The following is a 21,543-nucleotide window of genomic DNA, read 5'->3' on the forward strand; positions in this document are numbered from 1 at the left end:
CCCTTGCCACGTGTGTCACTGTCTGTGCCCTGTCCTTCCTGTTCCTTTAAAGGCATGGGCCACACGGATGCTGCACACTCGCGAGGCCGCGTGGGGGTGAGATGGTTGGCGGAGCAAAGCCGTCCGCGCAGCGCGGGGCTCCCGCGGGGCGCAGGGGAGGCTCAGCGCCGGGGGCTGGATGACGCCGACCGCGGGGGCTGGGTTGGCCGGGGCTCAGCCGCAGTTCCGGTGGCTGAGCTGGCCCCAGGCTTTGCCAAAGTTGCGGGTGGAGGCTGGTGGCGCACAGAGGGAGGGGTGCCAGGCAGCCAGCGTGGAAAGCGGGAGCCGAGGGCCGGCGGGGGGCGGGCGGAGGGGAGGGTCTCCCCAGGCCCAGGGGTCGGAGAAGGCGGCAGGTCCGCGGGCGGGGAGGTCGCATCATCCTGCCCGGAGGGCTGTCCGCGGCGCTCTGGCCGAAGTCACCTGTTCCACCTGAGCGGCGTAGCCATCCCACCCCCTACTGCCGCTCCCGGCGCGAGGAGCCCGCCAGAGCCTCGTCCCTCAGCGAGGACGCGTTTGTGCTGCTGGCCTCGCGGGTGGAGGCGGGTAGAGAGAGGGTTGATGTTTCCACGTGAGAAGGGTCATAGTCGGGGGGGGGCCCGAGCGGGGTCTCCGTGCAAGATCGGGTGAGAGGGACCCTGGGGGCTGGGCGCTGCGGGGTCCCTGTTTCCGGCGTGGTCGCGCGGGCACGCGGGAGCTGGATCGGGAAAGAGGGTCCCCCACCTCTCCGCCCGGCGCGCCGCAGGTCAGCGGTGATGTCACACCCCGGACTCAGCCCCCTCTGGCTCCGGCCCCATCCCCGCGGCGGCCGCGACGCCCGTTCCTCTCCCCGCGCGACAAACCAGCTGGCGGCTGGGCTCGGGCGCCGCGCGCAGCCAACCAGGGCGGCGGGAGGGGCGCGGGGCGGGGCGCGACAGGCGGGGGGACCGCAGCCCGTCACGCGGTGCCGCCGTCACAGCGCCCAGTACGGCCCGGGAGCGGCAGCGGCTCGCAGCTCGGGGACCCGCGCCCCTGCTCGCGCCCATGCAAGGCCGCCGCCAGTGACGCCGGAGAGGTAAGGCCGTCGCCCGCGCGGCTCCTTCTCCGCGCCGGGCACCCCGCACCTGCACCCCGCATCCCGCACCAGCACCGACTGCGCCCCGGCGGGCAGCTCGCCCCCGGCGCGGGCGTCCTGGTCGCGGCCAGAACCGCTGGGGCCGAGCGGCCTCTTCCCTTCCCCCCACCCTTCCCCGTCCCCGCGGAGAACAATGGGGCAGATTCAGGGGTGTCCGTCCTCCGGTCGCAGCCGAGCAGAGCCCTCCGGAAAGGCCCCTTCGCTGCGGCCCCTGCTGCGGCTCGACCCTCGGCCGGGATGAGCGGGGGTCGCCGGCGGGGTCTCGAGACAGCCTCCCTCCCGTCCCGGCTGTACCCCTCTCCTTGAAGGAGCCGCGGAGCCGGGATGCGGCGCTGGCTGCGCGCGGACCGGCGGGGGCAGGAGGGATGGAGAGGAGGAGGGGAGGCTCGGCTGCGGACACCGGGGAGGGGCGCCCTGGGCGCGGGGCGCGGGCAGCTACCTCGGTCCCCGGGGTGGGGGAGGGCGGATGCTGGAGCCGATGGCAAAACGGGGGGGGGGGGAGCAGGACGCCGGGGCTGCGGCGGAAGGGTCAGGCCGCGGGCTCGGTGCGCACCGCGGACACTGCCCATCACCCTCACCCCGGACACTGCCCATCACCCTCACCCCGGACACTGCCCATCACCCTCACCCCAGCCGTGTCCCCTTCCCTGGAGACCACAGCTCCCTTCCAGAAAGATCAGCGGCTTGGGAGGGGCCGCCGGCGGACCAGGCCTGCGTCTACGCAGCCAGCGCCCCAGTAACAGGTGTGGCCCGGCGGCGGGCCGGGAGGGGGTCGAGGGGCCGCGGCGTCGCCGCTGCGCGCGCCCCAGGCGCCCGGGCTCGGATGTCTGAGCGGAGCGCTGCAGGGACGACCCTGTGATCTCCCTGGAAGCGGCCCCTCATTCTAACTCGGCCCCAGATAGAGGCGCAGCGCTCGCGTGCAGGGAGGGGCGGGGGCGGCATCCGGAGAGGGGGGGTCCGCAGTCGGCGGGGCCCTGGGTGGGCGGGTGGGGGGGGGGACAGCGGGCCGCGGGGCCGGGACCGGGAGGGGCGGGAGGGAGTGCCAAGTCATGGGGCCTGCAGGGCGCGGGCGCGACGTCACCCCGGCGCGGACCCGACGCGCGCCCGCGTTCCCCCAGAGAGAGGCGGACCCCTGCCCAAGCGGCCGTCCCCAGGGGGTGTCCTCATTGCGGGATAAAAGGCCCGTTAGAACCATTGGCTGCGGAGAGGAAGGGGTGCGGCGGCCCTGACCCAGGACGCTCAGGCAAGGAGCGCCCATTCCGGCAGAGGTCACGTCCCACCTGCCCTCTCGGCCCGCGCTCAGCGGCCGCCACCTTGCCCATCCGCCTCTCCGGTCTGAGAAGGCGGCTTCGGGTTGGAAGGGAAACCAGGGTCCAGGGTGGGGGGCTGGGGCTGTACCTGCGGCGGCCATTTTGCAGGTGCGGTTGTGGCTGAGGGCAGTCAGGTCTGGAGCAGGTGTGGCGCCCGCCGTGGGTGAAGGGTGGCAGGGCACAGTGAGCATCGCGTGACGGGTGGGACGTGCTGGGTGGGAGGTGGCCCACAGGTCAGTGAGGCTGGGATAAGGGCTGGAGTCGGGACCTGCCCACCCCCAGGCTCCTGGGGAGGGTCCCGGGAGGGAAGGCCTGCCTGTGCCTGCTGTGTGCCCCGCCCTGTGCGCACAGACCGCCCCTACGGGGCCTCCCAGGCAGCCAGGTGGAGACTGAGGTTCTGCCCAAAGCCCAGAGCTGGTGCTGATGAAGCTGGGGTCCAGACCCACTGGGCGGAGGGGGTTCAGACACCCAACCTCGCCCTTTTCCGGCCTCTCTGGAGACACAGTCTGTGGAGGGTGGGAAGGGGTTGGGAGAGGGGCCGCAGGGGTGGGAGGTGGAGGTGGGGGTCTGGAGGAATGGGGGGAGCCTTTGCAGGCCACTCAGCTCACTCAGACCAGCCAGAGAAGGCCAGCCAGCTGGGTGTGGCAGGGCAGGCCATGTTTCGATGGGGTCCGGGTACCGCAAGGTGAGGGCCTGGGGGGCTGACCAGGGCATGTGCCCAGATGACCCTGTACTTCTGAGAGGCCCCCATGGGGTGGAGAGTGGCTGGTCGGGGGTCATTCAGCAGCTCGTGACCCCCAGGATGAGCACGTGGTTGGTTGTCCTCTTGCCCAGGCCATTTAGTGTTTTAGGCCCAGGGCATCTCAGAACTCTGTTGGGAATGGACCCTGCCCCAGACCCATCGGCTTAGGGGTGTGCAGGGGCACAGACAGGCTGGTGGGCCAGTGAGTCCTCTGTGCTGCCTCCGTTGCCTTAGCTGACTGCCTCTGCCCTCCTGGTCTCACCCTCCCTTACAGGCATGTCCAGGGCCGGGGCCGGGAGCCCAGCGGGCCTGTGCCCCATCGTCCCATCTGACCAGGCAGGGTTGTTGTTTGACTCCTATAATGACCAGGTCGTGTTTGATTCCTGATTCTGGCTGTTGAATGAGGGGTGCTGGCTGACCCCAGGCACCCCCAAAGCCCCTAGCGCAGGGCCTCCAGGACCCAATGAAGGAGTCATTGCATTGGGGTCACTGGGAGGGCAGAGGGCAGAGTCAAGGTGAGCTGTCAGCCGAGGCATCCCTGCCAGCCCCTGGTGGGGGCTCCTGCCCCCCCACCCCCACAGCGCCACCATGCCCCTGCCTTCTCCCTGGCTTCCTTCCCCAGCTCGGCTTTCGGAGCTGAAACGGCAGCCTGAGTGTCACCCTGATCCGGACACTCCGCTGGGCAGCTGGGCGTCCCCTTCTCTGCGGCCTCTTCACCCTGGATTTAACCCCCTGAACCCAGCTCCTCAGCGTGAGAAAGTGACCCCCTCAGCCTCTGCTCAGAGTTGAGCTCTTGTGGAGGTCTAGGAGGGCAAGGCTGGACCCTGCCTGCCCAGCTTCCCTGTTCTTACTCCTCACCCTCCCACACGGCCCTCGGGCTGGAGCAGCCCCCCCCTACGCACACACACTTACACACTCACACACACTCAACTCACACTCACACGTACTCTTCCAGTCCCACACGCTCGCACGCTAGCCTCATTACACACACATTCTCTCATAGGCACCCCCACGCAGGCTCACACACATACGCACACACACTTACACACTCACACACTCAGCTCACACTCACACGTACTCTTCCAGTCCCACACGCTTGCACGCTAGCCTCATTACACACACATTCTCTCATAGGCACCCCCACGCAGGCTCACACACATACGCACACACACTTACACACTCACACACTCAGCTCACACTCACACGTACTCTTCCAGTCCCACACGCTTGCACGCCTCATTACACACACATTCTCTCATAGGCACCCCCACGCAGGCTCACACACTCATACGCACACACAGTTTGCAGCTGGCTGGGTTTGTATGAGGTTGTTAGATCCCCTCAAAGACCACCACCACCTTGAAGCCCTATGTGAACACCCCTACGGTGCCCCCCTACCCCCCTGTAGGTTGAGATGGGAAGAGTGTGGATGTCTATTGGGTGCAGACGGCTGTGTACGTGTAATGTGAGCCCCTCATCCGATTCCCCTAAGACCCCACGGGGCAGGTGGGATCCTTTCTTTCAGGCTTGGAGACTGAAGCTCCCCAGACGGGTGTGCTTTGACAGGGAGGACCTGGGACTTCCCAGCTTCTGGTGACTTCGAGAGCTTTCTGTGCCCTTCATCCCTCTCCCTCTTCCCATCTGCCCTACCCTGCCCCTCTGCCCCACCCACACAGGCCAGCACACAGTTCCTGCACCGCAGGCACTCAGTAAGTGCTGTTTAGAGGTGGAGCCGTAGCTTTATCCCAAGTGGTCCATTTCCTGACGGCCCAGGGTGAGCAGCTGCCAGCCCTCCAGGGGTGGGGCCCTCTGTGTGTCTGCTGGTCAGGGCCTGCTGGTTCCCAAGGCAGCTGGGTCTCCTGAAATGCAGCTCTCAGTTTCGGGGTGGACCGGCCCCAAAGGCTCCTACAGGCCCTGCTCCCTGCAGACCCCGCCCCCTGCAGACCCCGCCCCTGCAGACCCTGCTGCTTTGAGCCCAGCCTCTGGCCTTCCCTTTGAGAGAGGCAGTGATGCCCAGGGGTGCCCTAGAGGGTGCCTCACCCCCTGAGACTCAGTTTCTTCCTCCAGGGCTGGACCGTTCATGCCCAAGGCCATGGGGCAGTGGGTTCAGGCTCTGAGGGGCTGTCCTGTGGATGAAGCAAGTGGTTCCTCAGTTGCTTAGTGTCATTCTCCACCTGCTTGGGGGGGGGGGGCAGGACCACACCATGGCTGTGGTCCCTGGTGCGGGGAGGCAGCCGCCTCAGGATAAAGAGGGTGCAGCAGGTCAGACTCAGACCAGAGGAGGGACCTTGGGGCCACACCCATCCGCCTTGTTCCGGCTTGACACCCAGGCGGGACATATCGGTGTTTTCTTTCCCCGGATCTGAGCTGTCTGTTCTTATATTGAAGGCATTTCTTTTGTCCTCACCTCTCCCCAGCTCAGTCCCACCCTCTCCTCCTGGCACCCCCCACCGCTGGAAGCCATCTCCACCCCTGGGTTGGAGTCTGTGTCTCGGACCCTTGGTGTCCTGCCTTGTTTTGCTGGAGCACATCCTCGAGTGTGACTTCCTAGAACGGGTGGCGAGCCCTTGGCTGAGTGAGAGTGTCTTTGTCCTACGCTGGGTGGATGGTCGTGGGTCTCACGCACTGGTTTCTGGTGAGCTGTTTCCCTCAGAGCGCTGGAGGGCTCTCTTCTTCCACCTGCCCCCCGCTGCTCCCTGCTCCCCTCTGGGTTCGTCCTGAATGTCTCCCTGTTTCTGTTCCCTGTTCTGGACAACTTTTGGTCTTTGTTTTCAAGTTCTTTTTTTTTTTTTTTTTAATTTTGTGTTCAGCATTCACATTCTGTCTCCGGCAGCTCCGTCTTCCTTGTAGCATCCTCTTCTTGTTTTGCAAACGTAGTGTCTCCTCAAAACATTCTGGGTATGTTAATAAAGGCTCCCCGGTGTCTCTCTCTCGCCCTCGGGGCTTGTTTTTTCTGCCGGTTCATTCGTTCTTTTTTTTTTTTTTTTTTTTTGTATTTTTCTGAAGCTGGAAACGGGGAGAGACAGTCAGACAGACTCCTGCATGCGCCCGACCAGGATCCACCCGGCACGCCCACCAGGGGGTGACGCTCTGCCCACCAGGGGGCGATGCTCTGCCCCTCCGGGGCTTCGCTCCTCCGCAACCAGAGCCACTCTAGCGCCTGGGGCAGAGGCCAAGGAGCCATCCCCAGCGCCCGGGCCATCTTTGCTCCAATGGAGCCTTGGCTCCTGGAGGGGAAGAGAGAGACAGAGAGGAAGGAGGGGGTGGGGGTGGAGAAGCAAATGGGCGTTTCTCCTATGTGCCCTGGCCGGGAACCGGTCCCCCGCACGCTAGGCCGATGCTCTACCGCTGAGCCAACCGGCCAGGGCAGTTCATTCGTTCTTTCTCTCTGCAGCCTTATCCCCTGCCCAGCGCCTGGCGGCCTTGACGGTCCATTCTCGTTAGGGAGGTCCATCGGGCCGGTTTCCCGTGATCTGAGTGGGGTTCTGATGGGAGCTTGTGGGGAGTGCGCACAGGTAGTCCTTGCTTCAGATGGGGGGGTGGCTGCCCTGCCGCCCCCCCCCCCCACACACACACCAGCCTGCACCCTGAAGACGTCCCTCTTGCCGGAAGTCTTCCTCCACTTCTGTGGAGAAGACCTTTCGGCTGTTTGCTCTGGGCACAGCAGCCTCTGCCCCTGTGAGGAAGGGCGGGCAGGCGGCTGTGGTGGTTGTAGGATGCATTGCACCCAAGGTCCCCCTTTCAGCCTGCACCTCCTTGTCCAGCCGTGAGCCTGGGACCGCCTGCTCATCACTCCTCACACTGGCCCTGCTTCACACCAGCTTCACACCAGCGGTCAGCAGCTTCCCCCTTAAGGTGCCCCGAAGAGTTTTTTCCTCTCTTCTCCAACTGCTCGCCCCTCCTGCCCTGGCGCTATTGGAGGGAGCCCACCCCTCCTCCCGCCCTCCAACATGGGGTGGGGCGGATGCAACAACTCCAGCCACCCACCTTCAGAGCTCTCTGCAGCCCCACTCTCTGCCGCAGGCGGCCAGGACGGGTTCTGGTTCTCCTGCCGCCTCAGCCCGAGGTCTCGCTCCCCTTCATGACAAGACTTCTCAAAGGCAGTTAAATCTTTTTTTTTTTTTTTTTGTATTTTTCTGAAGCTGGAAACGGGGAGAGACAGTCAGACAGACTCCCGCATGCGCCCGACCGGGATCCACCCGGCCGCCCACCAGAGGGTGACGCTCTGCCCACCAGGGGGCGATGCTCTGCCTCTCCTGGGCGTCTGCTGCGACCAGAGCCACTCTAGCGTCTGGGGCAGAGGCCAAGGAGCCATCCCCAGCACCCGGGCCATCTTTGCTCCAATGGAGCCTCGGCTGCGGGAGGGGAAGAGAGAGACAGAGAGGAAGGAGAGGGGGAGGGGTGGAGAAGCAGATGGACGCTTCTCCTGTGTGCCCTGGCCAGGAATCGAACCCGGGACTTCACGCCAGGCCGACGCTCTACCACTGAGCCAACCGGCCAGGGCCCAGGCAGTTAAATCTTTAAAACCGGTGTGTGATAGAGCACACCAAACCAACGACAGGATGTGTTAACCAACAGCCACGTGTCCACCATCAGCCTGAAGCATAAAGCACTTCCGACACGCTCCCCACGCCCTGCACCTGGCCCTGCACCTGGACTGTCAGGTTCACAGCATCCCTGACCCTCCCGGGGGGTCGGGGGGGGGTGTCTGACGTTACCCCGCTCTGCTGACCAGGAAAGGTTCTGTCTGTTACTGACTCGAGGGAGGGCCACACGGGCGTCTTGGCAGCAAACAGTCCCTTAGACCCCGTGGCCCGGAGGCTCACCTGCACCCCGACTTCGGTGCTCAGTGCCCAGTGCTCGCAGAACCCCGTTATCTTTCCCTGGGCTCTCGGTCGGTAGGATGGTTGGTGAGTCTGATACTCTGCGGGCTGCACCTGTCTGAACCCCGTTCGCGAGATTCCAAGGACCCACACACGACTCCTCTGCCTTCCCTTTCTCCCCGGGGCAGCCACCGTGCCATCGGACCATGGGGTGTGTGCCCAGTCTTGGGTCGGTGGACGGCGAGGGTCTCTCCCTTCTCCACTTCTTCTTTCCCCTTCTCTCTTCGGCCACAGAGACTCGGCGCCTTGGGACGCTCCTCCCGCGATTCTAGGAGGTGCCGTACTGCTCTCAGAGCGGTCATGCCGATGACCTGGCCCCGGGTGGACCGTCCCTCCTGTTCAGCCCTCACCACGCTCCGTGTCGTCAGACGTGGTCGTGTTGTGATCTGATGGAGCGGTTTTGAACCACACTCTTCATTACTGATGTGGCTGAATCTCTTTCCATGGACGTTGCCTCTGCATGTCTTTTGTGTCTGTGTTTTCTTTTGTGTCTTTTTTTGTTTTGTTTTTGTTTTTTTGCTGTTGGTTTTGTGTTCGGCCCGCGCATCCTTGCCCACGAGTCGTATGTGCTGTAGATATTTGTAGCCCGGGGGCTTCTCTTCACCCATTTACTGGAACCTTGAAGTGTCTGGGCTTCTCCTTTCGGCGCTCTCTGTGGGTTAAGAAGTCCTAACAGGCTGCGTGGGGATAGCATTTCTTCATTTTCAAAACTTTGTTGCTCACGTGGGGGTCTTATCTCTCCATGGAATGTGCCCGGGTTTAAGGAAGGGAAGTGATTTTGTACTTTTCCAAATGGCTAGCCTGTTGTCTAAGTCCGTCCAGGCTGCCGTAGCAGAAATGCACAGACTGGGTGGCTTGTCTGTCTCTCTCAGTCCTGGGGCTGGAGGTCAGAGGTGAGGGGACCAGCGTGGTCCGGGTTCTGGCGAGGGTCCCCTCTCTGCAGGTGACCGAGAGCAGAGAGAGAGGAAGGAAGCTCTCGGGACCCTTACAAGGGCACTCATCCATTCCTGAGGCTTCACCCTCATGACCCCTCTGAAGACCATCACGTGGGGGGTAGGGCTTCAGCCTATGAGTGTGGATGGTGGGGGGCGCACAGACATTCGGTTCATAACACTAGTTGTCTCAGCATCGCTGGTTTAATAGCTCTTCTTCTCGTTGACTTGTAAAGTCGCATTGTCGCCTGACCTGTGGTGGCGCAGTGGATAAAGTGTCAACCTGGAAATGCTGAGGTCACTGGCTGGTTCGAAACCCTGGGCTTGCCTGGTCAAGGCACATATGGGAGTTGATGCTTCCAGCTCCTCCCCCCTTCTCTCTCTGCCTCTCCTCTCTCTCTCTCTCTCTCTCTCTCTCTCTCTAAATGAATAAATAAAAAAAAATTAAAGTCACATTGTCAGATATCAGAAGGGCTGTGTCTATGTAGGTCCGTTTCTGGGGTCCCTTCTGTGACCTTGGTGGTCACCTGCCTTGTCCTAACCCCCTATCTTAATTCCTGTTGCTTTATATTAAGACGAGATCAGGAGGGCACATTGCCTTCTGGCCTCTTGTATTTCTTTAAACGTGTTGTTGGTGTTTCTTAGCATCTTACTCTTCCGTATAAATTTTTAGAAGCAATTTGTCAAGTTTCATAAAAAACAAACAACATAATGGAAGTTTCATTTGAAATGATGTCGAATTTTTGGATTTATTTGGGTGAAAATAAACATTTTTAAGATACTGAAGTTTATTTTCCACGGACAGGATATATAGTTCTTTATTTAGACTTTCTTAATGTTCTTGGTGAACTTTAAATGTCGTCTTTGTGAAAGTCATATGGATCTTTTGTGACATTTACTCTTATAAAGGCACATTATGCTTTTGGTTATTTTTTAAATGGTACCCTTAAAAAAATAATTTTTTTTTTTGCCCCTCTTTGTCTCTAGTGAAAACCAACACGGTTGGTTTCTAACAACTTTGGGGAACCTTCTCGCTAATGCAAATATGTGTCTGTAGATGCTCTTGATTTTTGTGTAGATAAGCAAATAGTAACAGTTCAGTTTCTTTTTTACCAACCCATATTTTATTACTACTTTTCTTTTTCCTTTTTTTGTCTTATCATGTTGGCTAGAACCTCTGCTACAATGTTAAATATTATAGAATTCATGATAGCAGGCATTTTAAACTTGGTCCTGAATCTAAAGGAAATGTTCCTAATATTTTACCATTAAGTATGATATTTGGGTAGGTTTTTTTTTTCAGTAGATACCTACCTATTATGAGATTAAAGACATTTTAGTTTGTTCTCTTATTGCTCAGAGGTTTATCATAAATGAGTTTTGAAAATTACTGGATGCTTCTGCAGTGCCTACTGAGGACCTCAGTTGGGTTTTTTCTCCCTTAATATGGTACGTGGTAAATGACATTAAGTAGCTATGCTAATGTTCAGCCATATATTATGTCACCATGCAGGTGTTCTAATAAGCCTACTATGTTATCCCTTCCATTCTCTCTCTCTCTCTCTCTCTTTCTTTCTTTCTTTCTTTTTTTTCTGCCTGACTTTCCTGCTAATTTTTGGACTTTTGTATCTACCTTCATCAATGAAATTGGTCATTTCTCAAATGTTCTTTGTCTAATTTGATGCCAAGGTCATATTAGCCCCAATGAATGGGTTGGGGATATAATCTCTCCCCCTTTGTCTCCCTCTTTTACCTGTTCTCTTAAAGAATGTTTTCTTTGAGAGAGAAAACAGAGAAAGAAAAGGGAGGAGTGGGAAGCATCAACTCATAGTAGTTGTTTCTCGTATGTGCTTTGACTGGGCAAGCCCAGGGTTTCAAACTGGCAACCTCAACATTCCAGGTCGACGCTTTATCCACTGCACCAACACAGGTCAGGCAAGAGGTTTGTGTAAGGTTAGAATTATCTGGGTTTTTTTTTTAATGTATGATAGAAGTTTCTGATTAAGATGTCCAAATCTGCTTATTTACTTGATGTGTAGATTTTGTTTAAGACGATTGAATTAATTTCTTTCGTGGTTGTAGGAAAATTCAGGTACCTGCTGACTCATTTTTCCTCGTGATCAGTCACCTAATTCAAGACATTTCTATTCTGTGGAGAGTCTGAATTCTGCTTTCTTCCTATAAAGTATGTTGGTTTTGCTTTGGTAGGCAGTTCAGTTGCTTGAGAAGTCATTTGATTTTTTTCCAAACCTGATTTTAAGCTTTTCTAAACTTATTCTAACGTAGACATCCTCCAGGGATGGTTACGCCCTGAAGCATGATTTTTTGGGGGTGTCTACTGACTGTCTGGGGTGGAGGGATCAAGAAAACTCTATTCTGGCTGGTAGAACTGTAAATGTCTCCTCACTCTGTGTGAGCTCAGGGGGTTATTCTGTCTTCTTTGCCTGGACCACATGGGCACAGACTAGAACTCTCCAGACCCAAATGTACCCCCATGCAAATTTCTGGAATTCCCATTACTGAGCAACTCTTTCCAGATCTCCAGCCTACGACTTCCAGCTGCCCCCACCTGCCTGAACTCTGACCTCCACCTCCTCGACTCAAAGCTGCTGAGAGGTTTGGAAGCATCGAGGGCTCACTTCCTAGGTTTCCCTTCTCTCGGTGATCATAGCCCTGCGCTGCCTCTTGTGCAGTGCCCGGAAACAGTTGTTTTCATGTGTTTTGTCCAATTTATTATTTTATTTACTTACTTCTTTATTATTAAGTGAGAGATGGGGAGGCAGAGGGACAGACTCCTGCATGTGGCCTGACTGGGATCCACCCAACAAGCCCCCTAACTGGCGATGCTCTGCCCATCTGGGGCTGTTGCTTGGCAACTGAGCTATTTTAGTGCCTGAGGTAAGGCCATGGAGTCATCCTCAGCACCCGGGGCCAACTTGCTTGAACCAATGGAGCCTTGGCTGTGGGAGGAGAAGAGAGAGACAGAGACAGAGAGAGAGAGAGAGAGAGAGAGAGAAGGGGGAGTGGGAGGGGTGGAGAAGCAGATAGTCATTTCTCCTGTGAGCCCTGACTGGGAATTGAACCTGAGACTTCCGCAGGCTGGGCTGACACTCTACCACTGAGCCAACTGGCCAGTGCTTGTCCAGTTTGGTAGTTGTTGCTTGCAGTGGGAGATTAACTATGGTTCTTGTAACTCCATCATGGCTGCCAGAAGTCTGAGCAGTACTATTTCCATTATTATTTACTGCTAAGCTTACTTATATCTCCAACATAATTTCTTTATTCGTTTGCATATTACTTATTTGTTTATATGTATGATTAGGCCCTGGTCACTTGGAGCTGGTGTACTTTGTATATACTAAGTACTTAGAAGTTTATTTTTACATTTCTAAACATGGATTTTTAATGGCCTTTTATTGATTTTTGAATTGAATTGAATTGTGTTCACATTACAAGATCTGTTTGATATAGTCTTTGAAACTTATCAGCAGTTGCTTTATGGGGTGCTACATGGCGAATAGTGTCAATGGTCCATCATGTTTTTTTTTTGTTTGTTTGTTTTGTTTTAAGAAAGAATGTTTCTCTATTTTTTCAGAGCAAGAGAGCACAGGTTGGTTCATGATTATTATGTTGTTCAAATTTTCTATGCTCTGATTAGTTATATGTCTGCTTGGTCTGTCCCTTACAGAGAGGAATGTTAAAGGTCCTGCTATGCTAAAATTGATGAATTCTTCCATGTGCCGTGGGTCACAACCTTAGTTTGATGTTTTCATCATCTTGTCTCTCTGGGACCATTCTGGGTAATTTTTTCCTGACATATCTTCCTGTTCATTAGTCCTCTGTTCAGTTCCATTTAAAGTGCTGATTAACATGTCTGCTAAGGTTTAAAATGAAATGATTACGTTATTTCTTTCTGAAAGTCGTGTCTGGCTTTGCCCCCCCACCCCGCCCCAATATTTGGCCCCATCATTTCCCGTTCCTGCTTGTTTCTGTGAACATTTTCAGCATACTCATTTTACAACCAGTATCGCACAATTCCACCATCTGAAGCCCTGAGGATCTGATTATGATTTTCTTTTCCTTTTCTCTCCCCCCTCCCCTGCACCCCCACTGACTCTTGCTGGTGGTGAATTTCTTCCCTGGTGTTTGGTGGCTTTGATTGTGAGCTCATGTTTGACGGGTGTGCATTTGTGGGAATATCGGGGACCTGTGGGAAGAAACGATTTCCAGGGAGGATTTGTATTTGCTCTGCAAGGTGCTTTGGGTGCACGCCCCTGAGGGCGGCTCCGTGCTGAGTTCTTGTCTGGGTTTACTGGTTGGGCCGTGGTTTTAACTGTGAAACGCAAACTCTCATGAGGACAGGTCTGTGGCCTCCAATTCTCAGAGACACCAGCGTTCTGGCCACGTGGAGCTGAGGGTCATTCAGATCGGGTCGAGTCCCCTGTGTCCCTCTGAGGACAGGGGCCGTCCTCAGACTTTTATTTCACGGGGCTGCAGCTTTAGAGGCTCCGATATGCTGTGGCCATCTGGGTCTAGTCCCAACCTGCACGTGTTTGAGGCCGTACCTCCTGCCCCCACCCCCTTCTCACAGTTGAAACTCAATTGTCTGCATCTCTGGGGTCAGCAAATACCTGTATTTCCTTCCAGGTGGGCTTGCCACTTTAATTTGGGCTCTTCTTCCCTCTCCCTCCCCAGAAATTTCTTTATTTTATTCTAACATGTGTTATTCGCCCCAAGTTTCCAGGTGATTTCTAACAAGGGGACACTATCTCATCTATTGTATTGCCAGAAGTAGAAGTCTCTCATTTACCTTATTATATGCTAGTGGAGAAATATTAATTGCGATAAGCAAACAGATTTTCATCTTCACGCCTACCAGGGAGTGCCCACCAACGTGAGGTCTTTCCATTGATTTATTGACTGGAACCATTTAGGATTGACTTTATTTTTTTTCTTTTTCTTTGTATTTTTTTTCTGAAGTGAGAAGCGGGGAGGCAGTCAGACAGACTCCCGCACACGCCCAACCGGGATCCACCCGGCACGCCCACCAGGGGGCGGTGCTCTGCCCATCCAGGACGTTGCTCTGTTGCGACCAGAGCCAGTCTAGCGCCTGAGGCAGAGGCCATGGAACCATCCCCAGCGCCCAGGCCATCTTTGCTCCAATGGAGCCTTGGCTGCGGGAGGGGAAGAGAGAGACAGAGAGGAAGGAGGGGGGGGGTGGAGAAGCAGATGGGCGCTTCTCCTGTGTGCCCTGGCTGGGAATCGAACCCGGGACTTCTACATGCTGGGCTGATGCTCTACCACTGAGCTAGCTGGCCAGGGCTGTAGTAATGACTTTAAAAGTAACTCTTTTTTAGGTTCAGCGTGAGAGGTGCAAGTCAGGAGGACCCGTCCAGAGATAGGTGCCCAGGCTTCTCCCCCTGTGTCCTCCTCTGTCCTTCTCCTCTTTGTCAGCTTTCCTCCTGCCGGTCCCATCCACTCCTGTGACTTAGAGGGTTGGTGCTCACAGTGACCGGTTCAGTTTTCCTGCTCTGCCCCCCAATTTCAGTGCCCTCCTGGGCGTCTCCAGCTCCCCAGTGCTGCTGACACCAGTGTCCGAGTTGCACAAGATGACGGGGTGCCCTGGTGGAGTCCTGGCTGGTGGGTCACACCCACCGGGTCCTTCCCAAGGTGAACCTTCCAGTCCTGAAGCTCCCTGAGGGTCACTCGGGCCTGGGTCGACCCCGGGGGGGGGAATGTGAGGGATGTCCCCCCCACTGCCATGCTTTTAAAGTCGAGAGTCTCCTTTGGGAGCCCTGTGTCACGAGCTGCGCGAAGAGTCTATTCCAGGGTCTCGAGTGAGGATGGCACGAAACTGAATGAAAAATAGACACAGAAAGACATCTGTAAGATGGATTTCGGGAGGATGCCACAGCTCCTCGCCAGCAGTAACTCCTGCCCTGGCCAAGCCGCAAAAACATGGCCGCCCCCACAAAACATCCTTCTTTATTTACTGGAAGAGGTGGGCCATTAGCAAATCAATCACGTTTCCAAGGCAACACAGGAAAACCACCAGGTGCAGAAAACCCCCCACCAATACTGAACTTACACAAAGTAACCAGCTTCCAGTCCCTCCGGGGAACATGGGAGGCGGGGTGAGGACTGTAGCACAGCCCTTTGCAGTTTAGTGAGGTGGGGGGTTGGGCAGACTGTCAGCTTACAGTCAGCTCCCAACACCTTTATCCTCCAGAGTCCAAACTGCAAACTACCCTGTTTATTTTTCGGTCCCCAGCAGCCCTGTGTCCGGTGCACCCCTCAGCCTCCACACGGCATGTTGGATCCTCACTGTTTAGTTCAGTGTTTTCTAACATCCTGTGAGATGTTTGTTTTTTTTCTTTTTCTCATGGGTGATGCAGAATTGTGTCACTCCATGTTTTAAGCAATGGGGGGGGGGATTCTATAGTTGTTAGTTGTTTTTTTTTCTTACTGTGGTCAGGGAACATTATGTCAAGATTTTAATTTTAAAGGAAAGTTGGTTAGAGCTTGCTTTTATGACCAGCCTATGGCGAAGTCTAGTAAATGTTCTCGGTGCGCTCTATAGGAATATGTATTTTTCCTTTTCAGTACCTGATAGAACAAACTGACCGAAAATTTTTAAATTTTAAAAAATATTTTCAATCTCTCTGTGCCTTTTTATTTTAAAGGTGTCTCTTGTCAACAGAATAAGATTTAAAAAAAAAATCTGTTCTGATAATTGTCTTATTTGGAATATTTAGACCATACTAATTCAGTTGGGGTTTTAGCTACCGTTTTAAATGTCAGGTTTCATTTGAGCTATCTTTCTTTCGTTTTTGTTTTTCTTTTTAAATTGCCTTCTGTTGGATTAATAAAAATATGTGAAAATTCTTTCGGTCTGGTTCATAACTTGTTAGTTATACATTCTTGTTCTCTTTTTTTAAACATGATTAATCGAGCAATGGAATCAGGTGTCCTTGACAAGCTAATAGAAAGTACTCTTTTTTCCACTTAGCGATAATGTCAGAACTTCAGAACCTTGTCCTTGGCTTCCACCACTGCTGCTGAGAAGACAGCTGCCGATCTTATTTTTGTTCCTTTAAAGGTTGTATGTCTTTTTCTTCTTCTTCTTTTTCTTTTTTGTCCTGGCTGCTTTTAATATTTTTTTTCTGCTCATCTTTGGTGTCAGCAGTCTTACGATGCAGCTCGGTGTAATTATCTATCGATCGTGCTGTGTGTGTGCAGAGCTTCTTTTTTTTTTTTATTTTTTTTATTTTTATTTTTTTGCATTTTTCTGAAGCTGGAAACAGGGAGAGACAGTCAGACAGACTCCCGCATGCGCCCGACCGGGATCCACCCGGCACGCCCACCAGGGGGCGATGCTCTGCCCATCCTGGGCGTCGCCATGATGTGACCCTCCTGGGTGTCGCCATGTTGCGACCAGAGCCACTCTAGCACCTGGGGCAGAGGCCACAGAGCCATCCCCAGCGCCCGGGCCATCTTTGCTCCAATGGAGCCTTGGCTGCGGGAGGGGAAGAGAGAGACAGAGAGGAAGGCGCGGCAGAGGGGTGGAGAAGCAAATGGGCGCTTCTCCTATGTGCCCTGGCCGGGAATCGAACCCGGGTCCTCCGCACGCTAGGCCGACGCTCTACCGCTGAGCCAACCGGCCAGGGCCAAGAGCTTCTTAAATCTGCAGGGGGAGATGCTTTGGTGGTTTTAGACAATAAAGGGTCATTCTCTTTTCAAGGCTCACATTCCATTCCTGCTCTGTTTGGGTTCCAGTCACGAGCGTGTTAAACCATTCCCCTGTGCCCTATATTCCTCCAACTCTCATTTCTGTATTTTCCATTCCTTTTTCTCTGTTCTTTGACTTTCTCATGACCTGCCATCCAGTTCATAAACACTGTCTTCCTCTACGTCCACGCCCTTGAGTTCTTCATTTCAAGTTCTTGTGATTCCAGTTCTAGCATTTCCATTTGGTTTTATATACGTATACACATATAGTTTCAAATCCTCTGGCAATATTTTCTATTTTCTCCAATTATTTTCTTCATCTCCCTTTTTTTTCCCCTCTTATTTTGAACGTATAAGTCCTGGTTATTGTCCTCATTTGCTGGCTGTTATTTCTGGATCATGTGTAGGTATGTTTCTTTTTTTCCTTTTTTGTTCTTGTTTGCTTCCTGCATCCCCCCCCACCCCAATTTGTTTGGAGTCATAGAGTCCTGACACTTTTCATGCCTTGTAAGTGTTGCTTCATGTCAGACATCACCCACTGAAACAGTGTAGCGTTCCAGGCAGTTTCCCTTTTCTCTCCCGCAGATTGAGTGGAGGGGATCCGTCTCTAATTCAGGCAGAGATTGCTGAGTCAGGGAGGCTCTGCCGTTTTGATAAGACTCCTCTTACCTCTGGCTCTGCCCCGATTTCAGATTCGGTGCCTTCCGGAGCTTTCCCACCGGGCCTGGTGCCATCACGAAGGCGCCCCTCCTGGTGGGTTCTGGGTTCTTATCTTTGTCTCCTCAGCACCTGAGACTAGGGGAGACTTCTCTTTGATTTTCAGAAGTTCCCTGTTGGGTATCTGACCCTTGGAGTAGTGAGTTTTTTGTCAACCCTTTGAGGGAGGACGTACATGAACGTTCGCACTACTTACTCAAAGGGTTAAGCTTCCGCTCCACGTTTCCTTCAGAGCTCGGCGCTCTGCAGGGGAGAAGTGGACATGGGTTTGGCTCCATTCTCTTCTTGATTTCTCCTGGGATCTCGGCCTCTCTGGGCTGGGCTGTGTCCCCACCCCTCAGCAACGGCTCTCTGCCTGGGAAGATGCCCGGTTCCCAGCTTCTCGCCTGGGGGCCAGCGCACAAACACACTTCGCAAGAATGGACTACGGCACTTCGGACGCTGTCTCCGCCCGGCCACCCACCGCCCCCGCTTCTGGGTGTCCTTGGCTGCAACTCTGTAGCTTCCACAGCTCTCCCAGCTCACTGGTGCCTTAAAACAGATGAGACACTGGCACCGGCTTCTCTGGCTGTGAGTGGCGGAGGGGGCATCTCGGCTGCCCCGTCTCACCACCTGCAGGCAGGAGTCCTTCGCTCCGAGCTTGGTGGTACGGCACTGTCCCCACCGCAGGGCCACACGCAGAGGCTGCTACTACTGGGTGTTCTTGTCATACTTCCGAAGAGTTACGACTCTCTTTTCTTTTCCGATTTTTTCTTCTTTGATTCTTTGACATGGAGTTTCTCGGGTTGACCCTGGCTAACATAGTTCTACAGATCTCAGCAGCCCAATTCTGCCACCCATCCCTGTACCCCATCTTGTGGGTTCATCCCCCCAAGTCAAGCCTTCGTCCATCACTGTTTCTTCTCTCATTACCTCCACTGCCCCCCACCCGCACTTCACCCCAGCAGTCACCACATTGTTACGTTGTTCATGTCTGTGAAGCCTTTTCTTTTGTCCTGTTTTTCAATACGGAAGAACCAATTGATCCAAGGCCAACTTTATTGTCCAGTTACCTGAGATGCTGCCTTTTCACTTCACCTGTTGGACTCGCCTGTGTGTCCGTCTGCCTGTCTGTGTGTCTGGGTCGTGCTTCCTCCTTTCTCTCGGGTGCTCTGTTCACGTCCCTCTAGCCTGGGGGAGCTTCACAGTAAATGTGGGAGTGGTGAGGGCCCCCCCTTTTTCTTCTTATTTTTCCAAAACTCTTGCCCCGATTCCCCCAAACATCCTGCCAGGATATATTGCTTATTGGAATTGCACTGAATTTAGACAGCGAAATCGGGAGGAAAACTTGAAATTTTTGCAATAGCGGATTGAGCGCCTGCTTTCATACGTATTTTCTTTGTTTCTGATTATTTTCCTAGGTTAGTACTTGTGATTCCTTAGTCAAGGGATACAGCTTTTTTTTTCCCTTTAAGCCACAAAGCGTGTTGCTAAATGCTCGCCAGACATCTCGTTCCATTTTGCGTTCTCGCCAGGAATTCGTGACCCCGCTCTCACTCTTCCCACCCAGCCCGAATATCCCAAGACTTCCCTCCATTTCAAAAGGGCAGAGATTTTCCAGGGTAAGAAAACGTGGATTCTCGGGGAGGTACGTCCCTCCGGTCCTCTTCTGGGCGGTCATTCATGGATGTAAGAAGGTGGGACGGCGTTGGGGAAACACGGGGTGCAGGGGAGGGTGCTTGCTGCGGCCGTGGGGGCCGTGGGGTGCAGCTGGGCACAATTCCAGCTCCCCCGCCCCATCCCCCACCCAGGGCTCCTGTTCAGGTCCCGAACTTGTTGGCCTTCCATTGTCAGCTGGTCTGGAGTGCCCTTCTCGTCCTGTGGCCTTGTCCTGTAAGAGCTGTGTTTGCCTGGGCGGGGGGCAGTCCTCCTCTGTGTCTGTCCTGTCCTGGGAGTTCTGAGCAGTTGAGGAGCTGGCCCGGGGCAGAGTCTGGGGTTCACATCCCAAACCTGCATGGGCCCCAGCCCTCACCGCTGCCCCCTGCCCAGCTGCAGAGATGGCCCCGGGGTGTTCCACAGGTGCTGGGGTCCCCAGAGGACATGGCCAGAGGTCCCCAACCCACCCTCACAGAGAGGAGGTTGGGACCCTGCTGGAAGTGGGTCTGTGGGCCAGATTCTCCTGAACAGGGTGATTACAGGTGGGGAGGTCGAGGCAGGAGACCCCCTTTCAGGCCCGGCCTTGGTGGTGGGAGCCAGGGCAGGGCACGGCCTGGTGACCCCTGTGAATCACGCCCCACAGGGGACAGGGGCAGGGTGGCCTGGTGACCCCTGTGAATCACGCCCCACAGGGGAGAGGGGCTAGGCGGCCTGGTGACCCCTGTGAGTCACTGCCCACAGGGGAGAGGGGCTAGGCGGCCTGGTGGCCCCTGTGAGTCACTGTCCACAGGGGAGAGGGGCTAGGCGGCCTGGTGGTCCCTGTGAGTCACCCCCACAGGGGAGAGGGGCTAGGCGGCCTGGTGGTCCCTGTGAGTCACCCCCACAGGGGAGAGGGGCTAGGCGGCCTGGTGGTCCCTGTGAGTCACCCCCACAGGGGAGAGGGGCTAGGCGGCCTGGTGGTCCCTGTGAGTCACCCCCACAGGGGAGAGGGGCTAGGCGGCCTGGTGGTCCCTGTCCACAGGGGAGAGGGGCTAGGAGGCCTGGTGGTCCCTGTGAGTCATTGCTCACAGGGGAGAGGGGCTAGGCGGCCTGGTGGTCCCTGTGAGTCACCCCCACAGGGGAGAGGGGCTAGGCGGCCTGGTGGTCCCTGTGAATCACGCCCCACGGGTGAGGGGGGCTAGGCGGCCTGGTGGTCCCTGTGAGTCACTGCCCACAGGGGAGAGGGGCTAGGCGGCCTGGTGGTCCCTGTGAGTCACTGTCCACAGGGGAGAGGGGCAGGGCGGCCTGGTGGTCCCTGTGAGTCACGCCCCACAGGGGAGAGGGGCTAGGCGGCCTGGTGACCCCTGTGAGTCACTGTCCACAGGGGAGAGGGGCAGGGCGGCCTGGTGGTCCCTGTGAGTCACGCCCACAGGGGAGAGGGGCTAGGCGGCCTGGTGGTCCCTGTGAATTACGCCCCACAGGGGAGAGGGGCTAGGCGGCCTGGTGGTCCCTGTGAATCACGCCCCATGGGTGAGGGGGGCTAGGCGGCCTGGTGGTCCCTGTGAGTCACTGCCCACAGGGGAGAGGGGCTAGGCGGCCTGGTGGTCCCTGTGAGTCACTGTCCACAGGGGAGAGGGGCAGGGCGGCCTGGTGGTCCCTGTGAGTCACGCCCCACAGGGGAGAGGGGCTAGGCGGCCTGGTGACCCCTGTGAGTCACTGTCCACAGGGGAGAGGGGCAGGGCGGCCTGGTGGTCCCTGTGAGTCACGCCCACAGGGGAGAGGGGCTAGGTGGCCTGGTGGTCCCTGTGAATTACGCCCCACAGGGGAGAGGGGCTAGGCGGCCTGGTGGTCCCTGTGAATCACTGCCCACAGGGGAGAGGGGCTAGGCGGCCTGGTGACCCCTGTGAGTCACTGCTCACAGGGGAGAGGGGCTAGGCGGCCTGGTGGTCCCTGTGAATCACTGTCCACAGGGGAGAGGGGCTAGGCGGCCTGGTGGTCCCTGTGAATCACCCCCACAGGGGAGAGGGGCTAGGCGGCCTGGTGGTCCCTGTGAATCCCGCCCCACAGGGGAGAGGGGCTAGGCGGCCTGGTGGTCCCTGTGAGTCACCCCCACAGGGGAGAGGGGCTAGGCGGCCTGGTGGTCCCTGTGAATTACGCCCCACAGGGGAGAGGGGCTAGGCGGCCTGGTGGTCCCTGTGAATCACTGCCCACAGGGGAGAGGGGCTAGGCGGCCTGGTGGTCCCTGTGAGTCACTGCCCACAGGGGAGAGGGGCTAGGCGGCCTGGTGGTCCCTGTGAGTCACGCCCACAGGGGAGAGGGGCTAGGCGGCCTGGTGGTCCCTGTGAGTCACTGTCCACAAGGGAGAGGGGCAGGGCGGCCTGGTGGTCCCTGTGAGTCACTGTCCACAGGGGACAGGGGCTAGGCGGCCTGGTGGTCCCTGTGAATCACTGTCCACAGGGGAGAGGGG

General features: G+C 56.2%; 1 protein-coding gene across 19 annotated transcripts in view; it reads left to right on the forward strand.

Moving 5' to 3' along the window:
• The first annotated feature begins 957 nt into the window (after window positions 1-957).
• Window positions 958-21,543, forward strand: part of KIF1A (kinesin family member 1A) — a 97,859-nt gene continuing 77,273 nt past the window's right edge. For all 19 annotated transcript variants that reach the window (XM_066281129.1, XM_066281132.1, XM_066281131.1 and 16 more), the window contains exon 1: window positions 958-1,090. The gene's annotated coding sequence lies outside the window, so the exon portion shown is untranslated. The remainder of the gene's footprint in view (window positions 1,091-21,543) is intronic.

This window comes from Saccopteryx bilineata, chromosome 5, assembly GCF_036850765.1.
Source record: "Saccopteryx bilineata isolate mSacBil1 chromosome 5, mSacBil1_pri_phased_curated, whole genome shotgun sequence".
NCBI lineage: Eukaryota > Metazoa > Chordata > Mammalia > Chiroptera > Emballonuridae > Saccopteryx > Saccopteryx bilineata.